Source organism: Pygoscelis adeliae, unplaced genomic scaffold (genome assembly GCF_000699105.1).
Source record: "Pygoscelis adeliae isolate BGI_AS28 unplaced genomic scaffold, ASM69910v1 Scaffold113, whole genome shotgun sequence".
NCBI classification, from domain to species: domain Eukaryota; kingdom Metazoa; phylum Chordata; class Aves; order Sphenisciformes; family Spheniscidae; genus Pygoscelis; species Pygoscelis adeliae.
In genome coordinates, this window is record NW_008825108.1 from 16,367,717 (window position 1) to 16,384,146 (window position 16,430).

Genomic DNA, 16,430 nt, shown 5'->3' on the forward strand with positions numbered 1-16,430 from the left:
TGTTAGACTGCGTATTGTAAGAAAATAAGTGAATCTCTCAGCTTGGAGTAACGTTCACAGCCCACCTGAGCCACTGGCAAGACACAGCAGAGTTTAATCTGTCCTTCCCCAACAACCTCTCAAGCAGTCCCTCAGCCTTTTTCCAGTGTACAGAATCAGGCATATATCCAGAAATGATTGTTTTGTGTGGTTTTGCATGCTTCTTAAAATACTATTTGGAGAGTTTTATGGGTTTTCCGTAATAGCGTGAATGCCAGTTTTAGTTTTTGTTCATCTAAAGCAGAATTGGCATAGGAATTTAATGTTATTGTTTAAGATTTATAAACAAATGTTCAAAGCTACGCCACTAAATACATGGTTTAAGAACCATGTATTCTACACTGCAACCAACAGGAAAGTATGGCTGAGAACAATATACATATACAGACTGCACCACAGATCCAGAAAAAATAACTAGCATCCAATATCATAAAAATAACCCTTTTTCTACTTTGGGCTTCCAGATAAAAATGTCGTTTACAAACCCTATTAATTCTTATTTGTTAAATGGGTTTATGAAATTCTAATATTAAAGCAAGTGATTTCTATACATATAGAACAAAAGCATATTAAAGTCTAATATATAGTTACGTCAACAATATTTTAGCTGTCTGATTCATTCAATATTTTATTACATTTTTTGCTAGATAGTCTAAGTGAGTGAAGAATGACAAGTCTACCTCATATTTGTCAGAACTGTATCGTACATCCATTATACACCATTTTGTACTTTGCGGGTTTTTGTCTTTTGAGAAAGCTGTTACACAGCTCCTCAGTATATCCCATTTGATTTATTAATATAAAGCAGAATGTGATTAGACTACCACATCTCAGTGACATAATGTTCAGGTACATTAGCACTAGTTTGATTTCAAGAAAATTAAAGTTGACATGACAGCTTTCCTTCCGTCATGTCAAAAAATGTCTTTCATACCTGCACCTATTACTGTTTTATGCTCTTGCCTACTACATCTGTAAAGCACTCTCTGTATCACCTTTCTGCATGGATCCAAGCCTTTGCAAGTGTGATTAATGTGAATGCAGCATGCAAGGCTGACTACAGTCATTTGTGTGCCAGTATCATTGCTGGTATATTGCTCTTTATTCTAGATCTCTAAGGATGCTGTGATTACATTTGAGTTCAGAAAATCTGAGCTTTTTTAGCATTTCTTCACCCAGATAATACTCAGAAACTTCACAATGTCCTAAACAATGAGGACTACTGTAACATAAATATCCTACAATGGGCGTTTAGGAAACAATGTCATTGCATTGATATAATTACGTTGTAAACGAGAGTGCAGGATTTCAGTGGGGAACTAAAACTGAAAATTGGAACACTTGCTTACTTATTTCTATTGAGCTACAATTCAAAATGCACATTGAGGCCCCCTGATGGGGAAAGAATATACTGATATTCAGCCTATTCAGAGAAGTCCCAATAACCATCTATAGGGAAAAAAAGTCATTTTGCCTTCAGATTTGCCATTGTAGACTGCAGTTAATTAGATTCAGTGTCTAGGTGGGAACACAAGACACTTCATTTAGTTGGGAAATACTTCTAGTGGATTGCCAAATGAATATTCATTGCTACCTGATTTCAAACCTTACTGTTCTGACCTCATAACCACAATTTTAGAATATGTGAAAGCAAGAGAAACTACCCAGTACAGATCACTGAAAGGGACTGCATGGACTGTGGCCAACAGATCACTACAGGACATCACAGAGTATTGTCAATCATATGGGAAAACATTATTTTTTTTTTAATAAAAAGCAGTTACGTTGTTTAAATGTGATGGACTGAAAACATTTAAAAATATATCAGGATGACTATAGCAAACGGATGAGGGATAATTTGTAACAGTTGGGGCTGGTGAGAAGCATTCTTTTTGTAGGCGTGTTTACTGTGTCTGTAGATAACAAAGCCTTTTTTTTCTATTGTATTTTCTGATTCAGATAATTTCCTGATGCAGTGCAGTAGCCTATCTATTGCCTCCTGAAATAGAGCTTTCGATGACAGATTAGTCCTGAAAAAGAGAAAAGAATATCTATACACTGGCAAAAGTAATTAGATAAAGTTACAGTTCTGAGAGCTGTATGCCAGTTCCTTGTTACTCCTCTTACCAATGTAGATGTCTTCCTGTATCCAAGCTATCTCCAGGCTCTCTGGAGACAAAATCAGGACAAAACTGTTTTAACTATTTCCATGGAACAAGGCAACTGAAAATCAGATATGGACCCTTACACTCACCCACCCTCTTTATCACCTCAAGGTTGCACTGTCTGTATTTTAGATCCACAAAGAATCTGCAGCTAACTTACAGACAGACTACAGAACACACATTAGATGCTCTTAACTGATTTTCTGATTAAGGGCAAACTATTGCTTTAAACTGATGGTTAAATTTGTCCTTCTGAACTGCTTTTAGCTAACCCTCTAGGGCTTTTATGAGGTTTTGGTCCAACCAGAGCCATCTGCTGCAATTGTCTTATCAAATGGGGCCTTTAACCCTCATCTGACAAGAAATCCCAATCATGAGCAGTTTCTGACTTGTTACCAACTTTCCAAAGTATTCAAAAGGCTGCTAACAGTTCAAGATATTAATTTAAACAAAACCACAGAACAGAAAAAATATAAAGATAAATTAATTGCAAGCACAATAATGGTACGTAACATTACAACAGACTTCTGCGAATTGGAATAAAGGGGGTTTTTGTGTTACTGAAATGGTTAAGCAGAAAATTTCTTGGATTAAACACTGTGCTTCTGTTTAGGTAGGCTACTCCTTTTTGTCTTTCCAAGGGAACATCTTTTATATAGATTGTCCTTTAGCTATCAAAGAAATTGGACAATTAAAAGTTAAATTGATGATTTATCTGCTGTTCAACTCCTTCCAAGGATTTCTGTTTGTTTGACTGGTTTTTAACAAGTGTTAATTACCTTTCTCCCGATCGACTCACTTCCCACTTTGTTCCTGGCTTCCTTAGCTAGCCTAGCGCAACCTATCCTTGCCTAGCCTTAGTAACTAGAAATCATTTACCCTGATCTGGTACTTCATCCAGGACACAAACCCAATATGTATTTCTCATAGGAAAATAGTAAGAAAATCATTAGGTGTAAGTATACTTGAGTTTAAACTCAAGTACATTTTCATGGTACAGGTCTTATGAATGTATATAAAACTGCTGTTAACCTAATATTTCTACCATATTTGCACTGTCCCCCTGTAGTCTTCCAAGCCGTAAAACTCAAGGTATTTTAGAATTGTAGAACGATACTGGTTGGAAGGGACATCAGGAGATCTCTGCTCAAGGTAGGCTCAGCCAGAAAGGTCAGGCTGTTCAGTGCTTTATCCAGTAGGGAACTTCCAACGATGGAGGCTGCACAACCTCGCTGGGCAACCTATTCCAATGCTCAGCAGTCCTACTGATGAAATACGTTTCTTGTTTCTGTATTTTCAGGTCAGCATAGCCCGTTTCACTTGTCTCAGGAAAAGCTACTCATCTTAATTCTAATGAATCTCAGATACCCTTAATAAATCCTCAGTTCCCGGAGCTCTCTCTCAGTCATGTGTATAAATTAATCTCCCAAATTTGCAGCAGTTGATTATCTTGGCAGAGCCTCCTACTAAGCCTACCCTGAGGTAGAACATAATACAGAGTCTGTGCACTCTGAGGTTTACCTAAGGCTACTACTACCTCCTTGCATTTGCTATTGATTTATTTTGCAGATACCCCATATAGCTTTTTGAGAAAGAAACAATTAATAACTCAGCAGCATTAAGAAAAATAAAAGAACAAAAACAACAACAAAAAAAACCACCAACAGAAAATGCACCTCGATTTACCCTACTAGAAAATTCTCACGATGGTAATTGTGACTACTGTAAAATGAGTTTTCTTCTTAGCTACTTTAAGAGAGATCCATCCTCACATAGTACTTCTATAAGTTGTGATGCCTTTCTATAATTGAACTACGACAAGTTTAAAAGAGAGAGGACTGGAAGCATAATGCTTTCAGTAGTTTCACTTTTGAACTGCAACTGCAAACTCAGCTAATGTGAAAGGTTAAGCACACTAGTGTGAAGAGATGCTTTTTGAATAAGAGAGCTAAATTAACTGAATTTTGGTATAGAACCTAGAGATAATATGATATGCATTTGAATAAACCCATTTTCAAACATTCTGCATTAAAGTAAGGGATAAAATAATATCTTAATAAGGCATAAGATGTTCACCTAGCAAATAACAGAAATGGAAAACATACCAAGTATACAACATCATGCATTTGTTAAAATAACGTGAAAAGACACCAGAAAATGACTAAATTCTAAGGCTTAGCATATATTACCTTGATAGAACACTGAAAATTAGTAAAAATGTTTAAAATTTGTGAAAAACTGATCTGTGACAAGTAAGTTCTACGTATTTTGTAACTCTGTCCTGCACAGAGACTACTTGGGGCACTTTCTTTGAAGAAGCTCTGACATTGGTTTACAGTATCTTTAGTGAATTCTTCTATTCATTCCAGCAAAAACTGACACAGCACAAAGCATCATTTCGTAGTAACCAACAATACAGAACTATCTATCCATAACTGACCGAAATTCAGTCATCCATATCGAATTGTGATGACCGTAAATGCCATTAAAAACTTGCTAATTCATGTAGCTTCTAACCATGTTTAATTGCAACATTAGAACAGTAAAATGCATTGTTTGGATTGCAGAACATGAAAAAAACAACTTGCCTGTTTAAGCTCATTTTCTCAAAACATATTTTTCAACTTCACTTTATCTGTGAGAGAGTTAAACTGTTTGGTACCAGAGGCTCATTTGTATACTTGCACTACAAAATTTAAATCAATTAGCATAATCCAGTCCTACCAAGTGTTTGCCACCAAGATGAATTATGTCTTTTCTTTTAGTTTATCCTTGAGCTATTGTGTTGAATAAACTAAACACAGTAGCGCTAGATAAAATTTAGAGTTCTGACAGAGAACCTTAAACTATTCCACTGAATCAGGAATGACCATAAATACAACTTAAAAAGCTCCATACTTCTGCATAGCAACCATTTTATTAGGATTGATTTAGTGTCAATATGTATCTTAAATGTATGAACACTTGTATATTTTATGTGAAGAGTGTCTTACAGGTAGCATTAAGTAGTTGTGCCATGTCTAGCCCAAATCCTTTCTCAGACTGTGATTAATACCAGGCATTCAGAAAAAAAGTGTGAGAAATCTCAGATTAATTCTATTTACTTATCACTGTAGATGCTTTCATCACTTTGTACTATTTTGAATCTTAATAAATTCTTAGTTTTATTTCAGCGCTGTTTGTCCTAATGTTTTTATATATGGCTCCCAAATATATGTATGCTAATAAAGATACATAGTCTATCGTAACTTTCATAATAAAAGGAATGAAAGTTTAAGTTAGTATTGTTATACTCATCATCATCAACAATTTCATACAGGGTATTCTAAAAAAAATGTTTTTTGAGAGAGATGAAGTGCATGAGATACTTGGCCCCTTCTTGCATACCCAGATTATTTAAATAACCTATCCCATCCTTTTTTTTCACCAGACAACATTATTTTTCAACTCTTATTTTTCCAGGTGTCTTCGAATTTCAAAGCCAGATAGTCACTCTGCCTTTTACTTTCCCATTACCTTGACACAGAGAGCAGAAATGTTCCTAATGAAAATGAGTAGTACCCACTGCAGATTGTAAAAAGCATGTAAAATGTCTTCTCTTTCCCAAAGAAAATATCATGGCCACTAGGAATTTATGCTGATTGTTATTGACCATGAGACAGGGTGATTAGTCATGATCCAAGAGAAAGAGAAGCTAAGTGCACCGGCTCTTCAGTTTATGAATGTAAAAAAAAAGAATTTTATCTTCACAAAAGACTGAAATAAAACCTTAAGTGACAACAAGACAAAAAAATTATTGCCAAAAAAATAAAAGCAGGTTTTCTGACACGGGAAGTTTCAAAAACTGAATGCAACATGATACTAAAGTGGAAATCAAATTCAGTAAGTCTAAAGTAAAAACTGTACTGAAAGCAGAAACCTTGACATTTCAGTGAGCGACATACATTTCAAAGGATCAAACTGAAGACAAAACTGCAAATCAAATAAATCAGCTGGAAAAAATCCATAAGATAGTGAAGTTCAAAATATCAGAAATAGAGTTTCCAACTTTCCTGAAATGAATAGTTTACAGAAAGCATTAAAGATTCTGTATGAATTTTGTTAGTGCACTTTTCATTTCTATGTTAATAATAGGGGAAAAATGAATATTTTTACAGGCTCATTTTATCTTTTTTTTTTTAATATGCTGTAAATCATATAAACTCAAAGAGGAAAGGGTTTCTAATTGAGAAATATAGTAATCTGATGTTTTTAAAGGAAAAAAGCTTTCAAAAACTTTATTGGAAACATAAATCAAGGTGGACATTTTTGGCTACTGATTCACATGAACCATGTCTAAACTACCGAATGTATTCTCTAGAAGAAAGATTAAATACTAATCCAAGTTAATTGGATGGGAAAATAAGAACGAGCAATATCTTCTGGAAGATAATCCACTGCATTTCTTGTAACCGGTATCAACAAATCTTAGGCAAGAAATCCAGTATCAACTATACCAAAAACCTTTTGTCAGTAGACTTATGTGTAACCAATGCCTAACAGAGCTATGGCTTAAAATTCAAACCTAAAAGAATACATGAAGTTGAAGATTTCACTACAAAATTAAAATAATTTCCCATTGTGTTGAAAAAGCCTATACAGAAAAGCATGTGCTTATATTGCACTGTGATTTCAAGGACGGACTAAACTAACATTACCCAGCACTGCATCAAAGGAAGAAAGTATTCTCCTCACCCTGGAGCAGCTTGCCTTCACTTTCTTCACCTTCAACACCCCATTCCAATTGCGACAGAGCGTTTGTAGAGCTCCCCAAAGACCTGAATTATGGAATTGATCTGGTTTACAATGTTCTCAGAAAACAAACAAAACAAAAACAACAACAAAAAAAAACCCCAAATAAACAGAACAGAACATTCCAAATGGCTGCCAGTTACCCAGTTCACCAGTATGATTTACTGGACGGTTACATGTACAGTGACCCAAGCAAGGAGGATGCCTCTTGCAGCTGCAATGTTGACTGTTTGAGAAACTGCAGCGTTATATGTATGTACAGAGCTCCCGCACACGCAACACAGCTGACACTTCTGAAAAGTAGTGATCTACTGCATAGGTATGACATGACTGTGTATAATGTGCTACCAGTCCCTGCTTCACTCACCACATCCTACATAAATACAGAAAGTTCTTAAAAGTCCAGTCTGCAAACTGTTGCAGATGTGTATGGGAAAACCAGATATACAGATGTCTAAACAGATCAAAACAGAAAGAAAAATCAATTCTGAACAAAAATGTTTGAAGTTAAGTGAATGAATTTTTAAGAGATTTTAACTGAAAAGATGTTTTAGATAATTTTGAAAAAATATTACATCCATTTTTATACAAGAGAACACTAGCAACAATGCAAATTAAGGAAGCTGGTTTTAATGATATTGTAAATATATGATCTTCAAAAATGGTATGGATCCCTTGCAGGAGAAGTGAGAAAACCGAAAGCTATGCAGAAGTTTTCTCCACCCTCAACATATCAAAGCAAGAAAAAATGGTGAAGTTTTTTTACTAAGAGTTAGCCCACTCAAACTAAAAACCTGGTCAACCCTGGAACACTGTTTTGAACACAAAGATTCTGTCAGATTACCAAATTTTAGAAGCACATCCCAGAGAACCACATAATTCAACCATCATTCGACAATCCTTATATTTGATATAATTCCCATTCCTGTGCACTTCACGTTCTGAAGCAATATTCCTTTCATTGATGTTGAGCTCAACAGATATAAATGAAAATCTTTTGACTAAGTAACCACAGATGTTCTCTCTTCAACTTGTTGACTGGTCATTTTGGATTACAACCGCATAAACAGAAAGTGTTCTAGAAAACTCAAACAATCCCTCTTGAAACAAAGCTGTCAAAATACATTTTTTAGGTTAGCTACTTTTAAAATACCCCAATAAGTGTAGAAGGTTCAACGTCCTTTCTCAAACACAAATTCAATTACATACCTACATGACTTTTCAATAAAAGAATGATGATGTTTGGCACAGGCCTTTTTTGAGAGAAAGACTAAGACACTTCAGTTCTGAGTTCAGAAAGTCGAATTCAGGTGTTTACCTGTGAGCATCCATCTGCTTTCTAGCCTCTGCTGATGGGCTTGACTAGATCTCTGCTGTACATCACAGGACTTTAAACACATAACTTCCTAGACACCTACAAGTAGGTACTTAGAGTTCACCATCAACCTCCCAACAGAATTCTAACCTTTAAGTACTGAGTAAAACCAGGTTTTACCTAAGCTATAAATGATTGCCAGCAGAAAACAGACTTTTTTAAAAGGTAAAAAATATGCAATAACAAAAACTTGCAGCTATGTTTTCTACTGTATTCTGGCACCAGTGGTAACCCTGAGATAAAATCCTTAAAAGGAAGATACTTGAGGATTTCTTTGAAGTTACCCTAGCAATTTCATAAGATGTACAAAATGGACTACCACCAGAAAAGTCTGATTTGTCTAGCCATATTTATTAGTTCTCTTGACTCTCATTGTCACTGTTACAGTACAACAGCCACTTCAGTGAGTTCATCTGAATGATTAAATCAACACAGCATGGAAATTAGAGAGGCCTAGAGACCAGTCCCTGAAGCAACATGCATCACAAATTTATTTTAGCAGCAGATACAATTAACAATATTGCAAGAACAAGTATCCAGAATATAAAGAAACCAACCCATGCAATTATAGAAGCTAACATTTGTCTCATAGTGACACAGATGACCATGTTAAAAAAAGACATTTGAGGAAGGCTTTATAGAAGGTAGGCCACTTCAACCTGTTTTTGTACCCTACTTTGCCTAAATAGACTTAAAATTAGTCTTCTGAAAAAACACCTGCATTTCTCCCCTATATTCCTGCATCCTATTCCTCCTCAATTCAATTATCACAAATTTGTGTCACTTTAAAAGGATGTTGCCAGTGAAAGTATAAAACCAGTGTCATGTCTCTTACGGTATCTTTGCCACATACCCAGCTCAGAAAGCTCATGCATCACTTCTCTAAAGCCCATCCTTGCTTTCTCATGAAGAATTTATGTTCTAAAAATATCCTCCAAGATACCTTGCTCTATTAATACATTTCCACTTCTTACAGAAAATAAGCAAACTGTTTTGCTAACTAGGAGCTCTGTCTTACTTTCAGACTAAGGAAATGGTGTTAACTATTTTTAGGGCTTTTACCCAATAATCTTACTTGTTTAATGTTGACAATATCCAAAGTGCTGGGTCAACTTCCAAGAAGGCTGTAAGAAGTTTCTCTTAACGTTAACAGAAGACAATAAAAAGTTTAAAGAGCTGACAGATTGGGTCAACGTTAATGCAGACAACAATATGAGATATTTATAGCATTCTTATACAGACAAGCCAAAAGCCAAACTATTGAACTAATAAGGAAGGAAAAAAAATCTGATATTTTAAAGTGTGCAGCTCATATAAACTTTCAGACAGTAGACTGCATATATCCCAGCACTAGTCTCTCCTACACTGTTTTTTCTCAACCTCCATGATTCTTATCAATACATAGGAGCAACAATATGCAGCATGAAGGCTTGAACAATAAAAGAAAGGCGGGTGGACTCTGGAGAATATCTTGGATGTCATGGACAGCCTGAAAAGAAGGTCTGATGGTCATTAATTATAGTGATTTTAATCCCACAGAAATAGAAGGTATTTTCTAAGAAACAAAGGTCATAATATTATGAAAAACACCCTCCCTCACACTTGAACAGGTACAGTTGCAGATTGCTTCATAATTGTCCAGCTTTCAACCTGCAAATGATGGCAGAAGCCTAATGGGCTTTCTGTTCATTTTTTGGACTAAGCACATAGTCCCCATCAAGCCCTTTTCCTTAGGAAATAACTGACTGCAGTCCTCAGAGGAAGAAACAACCAAAAATGTCTGCCTTAGCAGATTCCTGTGAAGGCGTTCTTGAAAAGAAAGATGGCAAAGACAGAAGATACAGCAGCCAACCTAGGAGTTTGTTGTAACAGCTCAACATGGAAAATTCCAATAAGGGAGTGAAGAGGGAAGCTGGAAGTAAAGATGGAAGAAAGAAACTTACATCTTCCATATTACTCAGCAATCTAAGTTGTTAGAAATGAATTAAAGCCTTTTATCTGCTAATCTTTTATAAAATTGGTACTGGGGGGCGGGGGGAGAGGGGGACAGAGAGAGAGCGCACGCATATCTCTCTCACAGTGGAGGCTCAGAGACTGGAAAGTCTGAGCAAAAGCACCCTTCCTCCCTACGCCCCTCTTAAATGAGGCATAATATCTGGACATTTATATACTCTTGCTAAAAAGGGAGGAGAAAACTCACAAAAGACAACATCACCTTTGAAATTATCAAAATGTTTGGAAGCTGCAATCTGAGAATCAAACAGTGCTTGAATTGATAAGCATCCAAACATGGCTGTCTTGTCAGCAGAACAGTCCGACTGCCCCAAGATGGTCAGGTTTTTGGTTAGAACAACAGACAAGGAGAGTTTGGTAGTCAAACTCTGTTTCTTATCCTACCCAGGAGTGCAGCAGAAGAACACAGTCCCTTCCTAAAGCCTTCCACCTCTTACATTCACCGGTAGCAGAACTGAGATGCTCCTCTCTGAAGCTGCCACTATCACAAATGATTTTCCAAAAAGGGCAAGAGCAGAAGAACAACTGCTGGAGCGGGATTCTGGTAACAATGATTTATTGTTATCAGTGTGAAAATCCACAGAAAGGAGCACTCTGGATGAAACAAACTGAACCAATGTGTCTGGTTAAATTGGCAAGACCTTGTAAAATGGAATAAGCAGCCAGCCCAATGCCATTTGAAGATTTAAGAGATTCAATGTAATAGGAGTTCTGACACCACACACATGAAACACTGACATATATCTCTTAAGCTTTAAGCCAAAAAAAAAAGGTAATTTAAAACTATGGTAGCTTTAAAAAGAATTCAGCAGAAGACTACTGTTTTAGTGAACTAAGCTAAAAGTTATAACTTGTAAGTGAACAAAATTAGTAGCTCTTTAAAGTATAAGGAAATAATGTGTATTCATTTCTAAATAATAAGCAATGCTTTAATAAGTAAAATATTTAATCTACCGGAAAGATTTCTACACTTATTATTTTCAGCAATCCTACATAATACTGTTTTATTCTGTACACTTTGAAGGCAAACACTTACCTTTCCCATAAAGCTACTCATTTCACACTATACTACAGATACTACTGGATTTCATGGACCTTAATAGACAGTCCTAATATAAAAATAAAAGAAGGACATGTACAAGATCAAAGGGAGACAGTCAGTCAATACAGAACTGACACATCATGTTCTAAACTGTGACTTATAAGTCTAAATGAAGACTCAACTACTTGAATACTTTTGCAAATATAAGCGATTTGCGAAGTTCCTAACTCCTTTATTAAAAAATAATGGAAAATAAAGAAAAAGAATATGAACAGAAATCTATGGGCAAAAGATGAGTGAAAGACACATTTCAGCTATGAGGTGTGGGGATTTTCAGGGGGGAGGAAGAATAGCACACTAGGCTAGTATCAGGATTAAAGGGAAAATTATCAATGGACCTAATTCTGAATTAAAGCAGGGAATTGAAAGAATTATTGATAAAAATGCAGAATAGACAGAAACATGCAACATGTATGCTCCTTTGCAGAAGAGCTATTGATCCATAACTGTCTAGATGCAAGACAGCTGAAGTAATCTAAAATATTTATTACCTAACATTTAAAATAGATGTTATTTTGCTTCCTATACTTCACTATACCTATATATCACTGAAAAATGAGCCACTGTGCTTTGCGAGGTTTAGGAATCTAAATGAATAACTATAATAACTATAAGAATAACTGCGTTGGAGAAATACATATGATCTTAGACAACAAAGCACATGAAATTGAGGGGTCAGTGAGGAGAATGCTTGAGAACAAATTCAACCCCCCAAAAAAAGATTACAGACCATGAAAATAAAATGCAAAAATACCTCTAGACATAAAATCTAAGACAAGTTTTAAGAATCTAAATGTAGTCAAAAGATGGAAAATGGACGCCACCTGCAGAGTATTCCACTCTTTCTAATGGTCTTTCTGAAACTGTCTGAAACCATGAAGCGGGAAACACAGAAACCATGCAGGATTTCTGACCCTAAATCCACACAGTGAGACCAACACAAGAAATTACTAGTGAAACACTTAAGAAGACAGTATGCTAAGTAAAATACAGTGAAGGGAATGACAGGTTTCCTCTGCTCAGATTCCAGGCACTGGATAGATGTGTTACTGAAAAATGAGTGTCATACATTTTTCAAGTGTGGGACACTGCAGACAAAAATTATTTAATATTCTATGAAGTAATTTAAGGTGTCATACACCTGATGAGTAAAGGCTAAGATAACGATTTCCAGGGCATAACATTTTACTAGTCCACTTCGGTGTTCCTCATTCAAATGAGCTTTTTGAAAAGTACATGCATATAACAAATCTAGGCAGAGTCATGTATACTTTCCTCCCACCTGTTTAATACCCTTCTGTATAAAGCCAAGGCATAGCCTTACATACTAATTACCAAGTCTTCTCTGTGTACACCATAGAGATAGTCAGAGTAAGCAATGAAAGCCTTAATAGAAACTCTGCATTTGGCTTACTCACAATGTATCACCAAGAAACAATCTGTGTAATGGGAGGATTGTAGTCATTGCCTTCTCCCATCAATATAAGTTGCATTCTCATACAGCTCCGCTACCCTTTTTCTCCCCTTTTTATTTTGCCTTCTCACCTTCCATTTTTATTGTCCATCTGCTTCTCCTTTCCCTTGCGTAACTCCCCATCTTACTCCTTAGCAGTAACATGTGGGGCAGAAACACATCTTCTTATAGGCCACTATGAAGATATTAAGCCATTCCAGCACACAACAGCAATCAATACTGCAGCAGAAGCAGAATACTGCACAAAATACAAAGTTTACTGAACACTGAAATATTGATAGAAACCAAGAATCAGCACAACAATGAACCTCCTGCAGCCTTGTTTCATTTTGCCCATTTTTATTATTATATTATTTGGATTTATGGGGAATATAAAGTCTGCAGATCCCAACGGACTGACTATTAATGCTGCAAAATTATTAATGGATCAATTTTTATGGAAATGCATGCATTCTCTCATTCCTTGATCTTCCCAGCTGCTATATAAGGAAGCAAAATATCAACTCTCTGGAAGAGGAAAATGGAGGGGGGGGCAATATATAAAAACATAATATAAGCTTGAAATAAAGCAAGAAAAAAAAAAAATCTGATTCTGCTCCTTTCCTTCACTTCTCTGCCCTATGGTTCTATAGATTGAATAGACCTGACCCATTGCACAAAACCCAAACCAATGTACCAATAAACCAATCAACCAACTTTCAATCAACAGACTTTTCAGCTTCCCATGCTCTGCCGACTGAGAAGGCTGGAGGTGCACAAGAAGCTGGGAGGGGGCACAGCCAGGACAGCTGACCCCAACTGCCCAAAGGAACATTCCATGCCATGTGACGTCATGCTCAGTACATAAACTGGGGGAAGCTGGCCGGGGGGGCTGCTCCTTGGGGACTGGCTGGGCATCAGTCGGCGGGTGGTGAGCAATCACTGGGGCGGGGGTGGGGGGAGTGAGCGAGTGGCTGCATGGTACCTAGTTGCTGACTGAGGTTAAACCACAACACCAAACAAAGAAAGATTGTGCACTATGAAACAGAAAGGAATTTTTGCCAACCTGTTAACCCAATCAGCTAGTACTTAAACAGGCTAAATACTTAATAATTGAAGAAAGTAACACAGAAATAGATGATCTGAATACTATTACAGTTGTTTGTAAACTGGTATTCAGCTCAAGTCTGTGCAAATATAATGGACAATAAAATTGATCACACAAGATCAAAAAGTTCTGTTGCAGTAATACTGCCAGATTCAACTATTTCTGTGATTCAGTCACAGCAAATTTTTGTCTTCAACACTAACTAAAAACACTGTAAACTGGCATGAGGTCACCTGCTTTCTTTAAAATTCTCATCCTTGCTCTTAAAAATTAAATGAGGGCTTAAAACATTTCTGATTCTATTCTCCCTCTAATAATCCCTCATTAATTACTTACATTCTACATAGTAATGTTATTCCTGCAAAGTCAAGCCTGCTTAAAGTTACTGTTCTAGAAATAAACTAAGGAAACTGTTACTGCTGCCCAATTTTTCAGTATGTGAAAAAGTATTTCTTTTTATCATTTATTAGTTCCATACACTTATGCTGTAAGTCTCTGGAAACAGAAGATGCGAATGTACTGCTTCTGCGGTATTGTTAATTCTTATGTTAGCACTGTGTTTGCCACAGTGGAATCTGCTCCTTTTCCAGGCTGAAAGGCTTTTGCTTCCCCACCCCCCCTCCCCCCCTTTCAAGAACCTCTTTTCAATGTGAAGGTATGATCCAGGAGAGATGCTCATTTCCCATTACTTTACCACACATCAGCAATTCAAACATTTCTTCGTTGTGTGCCTTACTATGTGTAGAAATCAGCAAGTCCCTTCAAGTTAGTATGTTATTCTTACATCTTGGTGAAATCTTCTACAAAACCTAATCTATTTCACATATGATTGTCTTTGTGGGATTTGCATACAACTGCCCACATACAGCTCACTCCTATTTTCAGACTGATAACAGAATTCATTATTTTGTTAACAAAAACTTATACACGGTGCAATCATTATCCCTCAGAATATGCAGTGTATGTTTGCTCGTATGGTACCCTACATGTCAAATTCATCATGCTTAACCTCAGCTGCCTAAAAGACAGGTTTGTCTAATCTAATCTAATCATCCAGATCCTCCATCTAATTCACTGGGACAGACATGCATGAAAAGATGGCAATTCATCCCATCTATATCAGACGTCTTTTTGGGATAAACTGCTCTCTCGGGGTGCCTGCTTGCCCTGTTAATTATAAAGGAATTCTAGGTGACTAAGTTTTATTAAAAATCTCATTTTCAGACAGATATATTTAAATAAGATATAATCCAGCCATTACATGGCAACAGAAGGAGTATTTCTGATAGTATAGTTACACCACCTCCTCAGAATGACACAGACTAAGCAGACAAAAGATATTTGCTGTCAGCAGTGCCAAATCCAGACTAAGAGTTGTCTGCACAACACCTTTATCTGGTTTGCTGTTCTCCTACCATGACCCAGCACAGCGGCGCCAGCAAAACTCCACACGACTAGCTTGGCCCGAAATGCAACTATAAGAAAGCTGAGTCAATAAATTAATAAACATATTAGTTGAATATTATAAAAGTTCACAGCTAAGCATGATTGCTGAGATGCAAAAGAATTCTGCTGGATATTAGTGTTTATTCTGTGCATTCATAGTTTATAATCTTCTTTAAATGAGAACTAGAAGTACAGTTCACAGCAAACATTAAAAAGTGTTCTAAGAAATACACTGAAATACAGAGCAGTGTGTGCTGGAACAAACTGGTTTTTAGACCTGTATACAAACATCAGCCCCCAGGTCTGAGTAGTGTGGTGGGATGGTAGCAAAAAACAGCACAGGTAAATTTTCTTGTGAATGTAAACAACTCATTTTGCAAAGCCAGACCTTTGATTCTGAAGCCAAAGCAAGGAAAACAGATTCTGATGTTGGCTTAACCACCTGTTCATGTTTTCATGTTAGAAGTTTTGTCCTTACCAAATGTACTTAGAATAAAAATTGTAACAGGTATATTCAGGCCTTTAAAAAGAAACTAATCTGTCCAAACAAAAATAGCAAGAACAACAAAAGCTTTATTTAAAGCTGATACTTATCAAGCAAACATAATATGAAAAGACAGTAATAAGCTTATGCTCCGCAATGCCTACTGGACTCATAAATATTGCTTTTTCTTGCCTCCTCTCAAGTCTGTGATCAAAAGACAGGACACTCTTGGCAGTAATACATTTAAGATTAAAGAAGAAAAACAAAAGAAGCCTGGAACAAAAGAAAATTGTTGCTGTGTAGTCAGTATCATCATTTTTATTAAAACTTTTCTTTTTAAGGAATATATGCTCCTGACTGGAAAATAAAGGTCCAGAGGAAAGTAAAATGTTTTGGAAAGGAATTCAGAATGAAAATACAGCTATAACGACTATATGCAACACTCAAGCCATGT

The 16,430-nt window shown here is 36.3% G+C and overlaps 1 protein-coding gene across 1 annotated transcript in view; it reads right to left on the reverse strand.

Annotated features, from left to right (window-relative positions):
- IMMP2L (IMP2 inner mitochondrial membrane peptidase-like (S. cerevisiae)) overlaps nucleotides 1–16,430 on the reverse strand; it is a 487,018-nt gene that overhangs the window by 425,017 nt on the left and 45,571 nt on the right. The window lies entirely within an intron of this gene.